This window comes from Rattus norvegicus, chromosome Y (assembly GCF_021556685.1).
Source record: "Rattus norvegicus strain SHRSP/BbbUtx chromosome Y, alternate assembly SHRSP_T2T, whole genome shotgun sequence".
In the NCBI taxonomy this organism is placed as follows: Eukaryota; Metazoa; Chordata; class Mammalia; order Rodentia; family Muridae; genus Rattus; species Rattus norvegicus.
Window position 1 is genome coordinate 77,319,651 of NC_141555.1, and position 6,492 is coordinate 77,326,142.

Genomic DNA, 6,492 nt, shown 5'->3' on the forward strand with positions numbered 1-6,492 from the left:
AGGGTTAGGGTTAGGGTTAGGGTTAGGGTTAGGGTTAGGGTTAGGGTTAGGGTTAGGGTTAGGGTTAGGGTTAGGGTTAGGGTTAGGGTTAGGGTTAGGGTTAGGGTTAGGGTTAGGGTTAGGGTTAGGGTTAGGGTTAGGGTTAGGGTTAGGGTTAGGGTTAGGGTTAGGGTTAGGGTTAGGGTTAGGGTTAGGGTTAGGGTTAGGGTTAGGGTTAGGGTTAGGGTTAGGGTTAGGGTTAGGGTTAGGGTTAGGGTTAGGGTTAGGGTTAGGGTTAGGGTTAGGGTTAGGGTTAGGGTTAGGGTTAGGGTTAGGGTTAGGGTTAGGGTTAGGGTTAGGGTTAGGGTTAGGGTTAGGGTTAGGGTTAGGGTTAGGGTTAGGGTTAGGGTTAGGGTTAGGGTTAGGGTTAGGGTTAGGGTTAGGGTTAGGGTTAGGGTTAGGGTTAGGGTTAGGGTTAGGGTTAGGGTTAGGGTTAGGGTTAGGGTTAGGGTTAGGGTTAGGGTTAGGGTTAGGGTTAGGGTTAGGGTTAGGGTTAGGGTTAGGGTTAGGGTTAGGGTTAGGGTTAGGGTTAGGGTTAGGGTTAGGGTTAGGGTTAGGGTTAGGGTTAGGGTTAGGGTTAGGGTTAGGGTTAGGGTTAGGGTTAGGGTTAGGGTTAGGGTTAGGGTTAGGGTTAGGGTTAGGGTTAGGGTTAGGGTTAGGGTTAGGGTTAGGGTTAGGGTTAGGGTTAGGGTTAGGGTTAGGGTTAGGGTTAGGGTTAGGGTTAGGGTTAGGGTTAGGGTTAGGGTTAGGGTTAGGGTTAGGGTTAGGGTTAGGGTTAGGGTTAGGGTTAGGGTTAGGGTTAGGGTTAGGGTTAGGGTTAGGGTTAGGGTTAGGGTTAGGGTTAGGGTTAGGGTTAGGGTTAGGGTTAGGGTTAGGGTTAGGGTTAGGGTTAGGGTTAGGGTTAGGGTTAGGGTTAGGGTTAGGGTTAGGGTTAGGGTTAGGGTTAGGGTTAGGGTTAGGGTTAGGGTTAGGGTTAGGGTTAGGGTTAGGGTTAGGGTTAGGGTTAGGGTTAGGGTTAGGGTTAGGGTTAGGGTTAGGGTTAGGGTTAGGGTTAGGGTTAGGGTTAGGGTTAGGGTTAGGGTTAGGGTTAGGGTTAGGGTTAGGGTTAGGGTTAGGGTTAGGGTTAGGGTTAGGGTTAGGGTTAGGGTTAGGGTTAGGGTTAGGGTTAGGGTTAGGGTTAGGGTTAGGGTTAGGGTTAGGGTTAGGGTTAGGGTTAGGGTTAGGGTTAGGGTTAGGGTTAGGGTTAGGGTTAGGGTTAGGGTTAGGGTTAGGGTTAGGGTTAGGGTTAGGGTTAGGGTTAGGGTTAGGGTTAGGGTTAGGGTTAGGGTTAGGGTTAGGGTTAGGGTTAGGGTTAGGGTTAGGGTTAGGGTTAGGGTTAGGGTTAGGGTTAGGGTTAGGGTTAGGGTTAGGGTTAGGGTTAGGGTTAGGGTTAGGGTTAGGGTTAGGGTTAGGGTTAGGGTTAGGGTTAGGGTTAGGGTTAGGGTTAGGGTTAGGGTTAGGGTTAGGGTTAGGGTTAGGGTTAGGGTTAGGGTTAGGGTTAGGGTTAGGGTTAGGGTTAGGGTTAGGGTTAGGGTTAGGGTTAGGGTTAGGGTTAGGGTTAGGGTTAGGGTTAGGGTTAGGGTTAGGGTTAGGGTTTAGGGTTAGGGTTAGGGTTAGGGTTAGGGTTAGGGTTAGGGTTAGGGTTAGGGTTAGGGTTAGGGTTAGGGTTAGGGTTAGGGTTAGGGTTAGGGTTAGGGTTAGGGTTAGGGTTAGGGTTAGGGTTAGGGTTAGGGTTAGGGTTAGGGTTAGGGTTAGGGTTAGGGTTAGGGTTAGGGTTAGGGTTAGGGTTAGGGTTAGGGTTAGGGTTAGGGTAGGGTTAGGGTTAGGGTTAGGGTTAGGGTTAGGGTTAGGGTTAGGGTTAGGGTTAGGGTTAGGGTTAGGGTTAGGGTTAGGGTTAGGGTTAGGGTTAGGGTTAGGGTTAGGGTTAGGGTTAGGGTTAGGGTTAGGGTTAGGGTTAGGGTTAGGGTTAGGGTTAGGGTTAGGGTTAGGGTTAGGGTTAGGGTTAGGGTTAGGGTTAGGGTTAGGGTTAGGGTTAGGGTTAGGGTTAGGGTTAGGGTTAGGGTTAGGGTTAGGGTTAGGGTTAGGGTTAGGGTTAGGGTTAGGGTTAGGGTTAGGGTTAGGGTTAGGGTTAGGGTTAGGGTTAGGGTTAGGGTTAGGGTTAGGGTTAGGGTTAGGGTTAGGGTTAGGGTTAGGGTTAGGGTTAGGGTTAGGGTTAGGGTTAGGGTTAGGGTTAGGGTTAGGGTTAGGGTTAGGGTTAGGGTTAGGGTTAGGGTTAGGGTTAGGGTTAGGGTTAGGGTTAGGGTTAGGGTTAGGGTTAGGGTTAGGGTTAGGGTTAGGGTTAGGGTTAGGGTTAGGGTTAGGGTTAGGGTTAGGGTTAGGGTTAGGGTTAGGGTTAGGGTTAGGGTTAGGGTTAGGGTTAGGGTTAGGGTTAGGGTTAGGGTTAGGGTTAGGGTTAGGGTTAGGGTTAGGGTTAGGGTTAGGGTTAGGGTTAGGGTTAGGGTTAGGGTTAGGGTTAGGGTTAGGGTTAGGGTTAGGGTTAGGGTTAGGGTTAGGGTTAGGGTTAGGGTTAGGGTTAGGGTTAGGGTTAGGGTTAGGGTTAGGGTTAGGGTTAGGGTTAGGGTTAGGGTTAGGGTTAGGGTTAGGGTTAGGGTTAGGGTTAGGGTTAGGGTTAGGGTTAGGGTTAGGGTTAGGGTTAGGGTTAGGGTTAGGGTTAGGGTTAGGGTTAGGGTTAGGGTTAGGGTTAGGGTTAGGGTTAGGGTTAGGGTTAGGGTTAGGGTTAGGGTTAGGGTTAGGGTTAGGGTTAGGGTTAGGGTTAGGGTTAGGGTTAGGGTTAGGGTTAGGGTTAGGGTTAGGGTTAGGGTTAGGGTTAGGGTTAGGGTTAGGGTTAGGGTTAGGGTTAGGGTTAGGGTTAGGGTTAGGGTTAGGGTTAGGGTTAGGGTTAGGGTTAGGGTTAGGGTTAGGGTTAGGGTTAGGGTTAGGGTTAGGGTTAGGGTTAGGGTTAGGGTTAGGGTTAGGGTTAGGGTTAGGGTTAGGGTTAGGGTTAGGGTTAGGGTTAGGGTTAGGGTTAGGGTTAGGGTTAGGGTTGGGGTTAGGGTTAGGGTTAGGGTTAGGGTTAGGGTTAGGGTTAGGGTTAGGGTTAGGGTTAGGGTTAGGGTTAGGGTTAGGGTTAGGGTTAGGGTTAGGGTTAGGGTTAGGGTTAGGGTTAGGGTTAGGGTTAGGGTTAGGGTTAGGGTTAGGGTTAGGGTTAGGGTTAGGGTTAGGGTTAGGGTTAGGGTTAGGGTTAGGGTTAGGGTTAGGGTTAGGGTTAGGGTTAGGGTTAGGGTTAGGGTTAGGGTTAGGGTTAGGGTTAGGGTTAGGGTTAGGGTTAGGGTTAGGGTTAGGGTTAGGGTTAGGGTTAGGGTTAGGGTTAGGGTTAGGGTTAGGGTTAGGGTTAGGGTTAGGGTTAGGGTTAGGGTTAGGGTTAGGGTTAGGGTTAGGGTTAGGGTTAGGGTTAGGGTTAGGGTTAGGGTTAGGGTTAGGGTTAGGGTTAGGGTTAGGGTTAGGGTTAGGGTTAGGGTTAGGGTTAGGGTTAGGGTTAGGGTTAGGGTTAGGGTTAGGGTTAGGGTTAGGGTTAGGGTTAGGGTTAGGGTTAGAGGGTTAGGGTTAGGGTTAGGGTTTAGGGTTAGGGTTAGGGTTAGGGTTAGGGTTAGGGTTAGGGTTAGGGTTAGGGTTAGGGTTAGGGTTAGGGTTAGGGTTAGGGTTAGGGTTAGGGTTAGGGTTAGGGTTAGGGTTAGGGTTAGGGTTAGGGTTAGGGTTAGGGTTAGGGTTAGGGTTAGGGTTAGGGTTAGGGTTAGGGTTAGGGTTAGGGTTAGGGTTAGGGTTAGGGTTAGGGTTAGGGTTAGGGTTAGGGTTAGGGTTAGGGTTAGGGTTAGGGTTAGGGTTAGGGTTAGGGTTAGGGTTAGGGTTAGGGTTAGGGTTAGGGTTAGGGTTAGGGTTAGGGTTAGGGTTAGGGTTAGGGTTAGGGTTAGGGTTAGGGTTAGGGTTAGGGTTAGGGTTAGGGTTAGGGTTAGGGTTAGGGTTAGGGTTAGGGTTAGGGTTAGGGTTAGGGTTAGGGTTAGGGTTAGGGTTAGGGTTAGGGTTAGGGTTAGGGTTAGGGTTAGGGTTAGGGTTAGGGTTAGGGTTAGGGTTAGGGTTAGGGTTAGGGTTAGGGTTAGGGTTAGGGTTAGGGTTAGGGTTAGGGTTAGGGTTAGGGTTAGGGTTAGGGTTAGGGTTAGGGTTAGGGTTAGGGTTAGGGTTAGGGTTAGGGTTAGGGTTAGGGTTAGGGTTAGGGTTAGGGTTAGGGTTAGGGTTAGGGTTAGGGTTAGGGTTAGGGTTAGGGTTAGGGTTAGGGTTAGGGTTAGGGTTAGGGTTAGGGTTAGGGTTAGGGTTAGGGTTAGGGTTAGGGTTAGGGTTAGGGTTAGGGTTAGGGTTAGGGTTAGGGTTAGGGTTAGGGTTAGGGTTAGGGTTAGGGTTAGGGTTAGGGTTAGGGTTAGGGTTAGGGTTAGGGTTAGGGTTAGGGTTAGGGTTAGGGTTAGGGTTAGGGTTAGGGTTAGGGTTAGGGTTAGGGTTAGGGTTAGGGTTAGGGTTAGGGTTAGGGTTAGGGTTAGGGTTAGGGTTAGGGTTAGGGTTAGGGTTAGGGTTAGGGTTAGGGTTAGGGTTAGGGTTAGGGTTAGGGTTAGGGTTAGGGTTAGGGTTAGGGTTAGGGTTAGGGTTAGGGTTAGGGTTAGGGTTAGGGTTAGGGTTAGGGTTAGGGTTAGGGTTAGGGTTAGGGTTAGGGTTAGGGTTAGGGTTAGGGTTAGGGTTAGGGTTAGGGTTAGGGTTAGGGTTAGGGTTAGGGTTAGGGTTAGGGTTAGGGTTAGGGTTAGGGTTAGGGTTAGGGTTAGGGTTAGGGTTAGGGTTAGGGTTAGGGTTAGGGTTAGGGTTAGGGTTAGGGTTAGGGTTAGGGTTAGGGTTAGGGTTAGGGTTAGGGTTAGGGTTAGGGTTAGGGTTAGGGTTAGGGTTAGGGTTAGGGTTAGGGTTAGGGTTAGGGTTAGGGTTAGGGTTAGGGTTAGGGTTAGGGTTAGGGTTAGGGTTAGGGTTAGGGTTAGGGTTAGGGTTAGGGTTAGGGTTAGGGTTAGGGTTAGGGTTAGGGTTAGGGTTAGGGTTAGGGTTAGGGTTAGGGTTAGGGTTAGGGTTAGGGTTAGGGTTAGGGTTAGGGTTAGGGTTAGGGTTAGGGTTAGGGTTAGGGTTAGGGTTAGGGTTAGGGTTAGGGTTAGGGTTAGGGTTAGGGTTAGGGTTAGGGTTAGGGTTAGGGTTAGGGGGTTAGGGTTAGGGTTAGGGTTAGGGTTAGGGTTAGGGTTAGGGTTAGGGTTAGGGTTAGGGTTAGGGTTAGGGTTAGGGTTAGGGTTAGGGTTAGGGTTAGGGTTAGGGTTAGGGTTAGGGTTAGGGTTAGGGTTAGGGTTAGGGTTAGGGTTAGGGTTAGGGTTAGGGTTAGGGTTAGGGTTAGGGTTAGGGTTAGGGTTAGGGTTAGGGTTAGGGTTAGGGTTAGGGTTAGGGTTAGGGTTAGGGTTGGGGTTAGGGTTAGGGTTAGGGTTAGGGTTAGGGTTAGGGTTAGGGTTAGGGTTAGGGTTAGGGTTAGGGTTAGGGTTAGGGTTAGGGTTAGGGTTAGGGTTAGGGTTAGGGTTAGGGTTAGGGTTAGGGTTGGGGTTAGGGTTAGGGTTAGGGTTAGGGTTAGGGTTAGGGTTAGGGTTAGGGTTAGGGTTAGGGTTAGGGTTAGGGTTAGGGTTAGGGTTAGGGTTAGGGTTAGGGTTAGGGTTAGGGTTAGGGTTAGGGTTAGGGTTAGGGTTAGGGTTAGGGTTAGGGTTAGGGTTAGGGTTAGGGTTAGGGTTAGGGTTAGGGTTAGGGTTAGGGTTAGGGTTAGGGTTAGGGTTAGGGTTAGGGTTAGGGTTAGGGTTAGGGTTAGGGTTAGGGTTAGGGTTAGGGTTAGGGTTAGGGTTAGGGTTGGGGTTAGGGTTAGGGTTAGGGTTAGGGTTAGGGTTAGGGTTGGGGTTAGGGTTAGGGTTAGGGTTAGGGTTAGGGTTAGGGTTAGGGTTAGGGTTAGGGTTAGGGTTAGGGTTAGGGTTAGGGTTAGGGTTAGGGTTAGGGTTAGGGTTAGGGTTAGGGTTAGGGTTAGGGTTAGGGTTAGGGTTAGGGTTAGGGTTAGGGTTAGGGTTAGGGTTAGGGTTAGGGTTAGGGTTAGGGTTAGGGTTAGGGTTAGGGTTAGGGTTAGGGTTAGGGTTAGGGTTAGGGTTAGGGTTAGGGTTAGGGTTAGGGTTAGGGTTAGGGTTAGGGTTTAGGGTTAGGGTTAGGGTTAGGGTTAGGGTTAGGGTTAGGGTTAGGGTTAGGGTTAGGGTTAGGGTTAGGGTTAGGGTTAGGGTT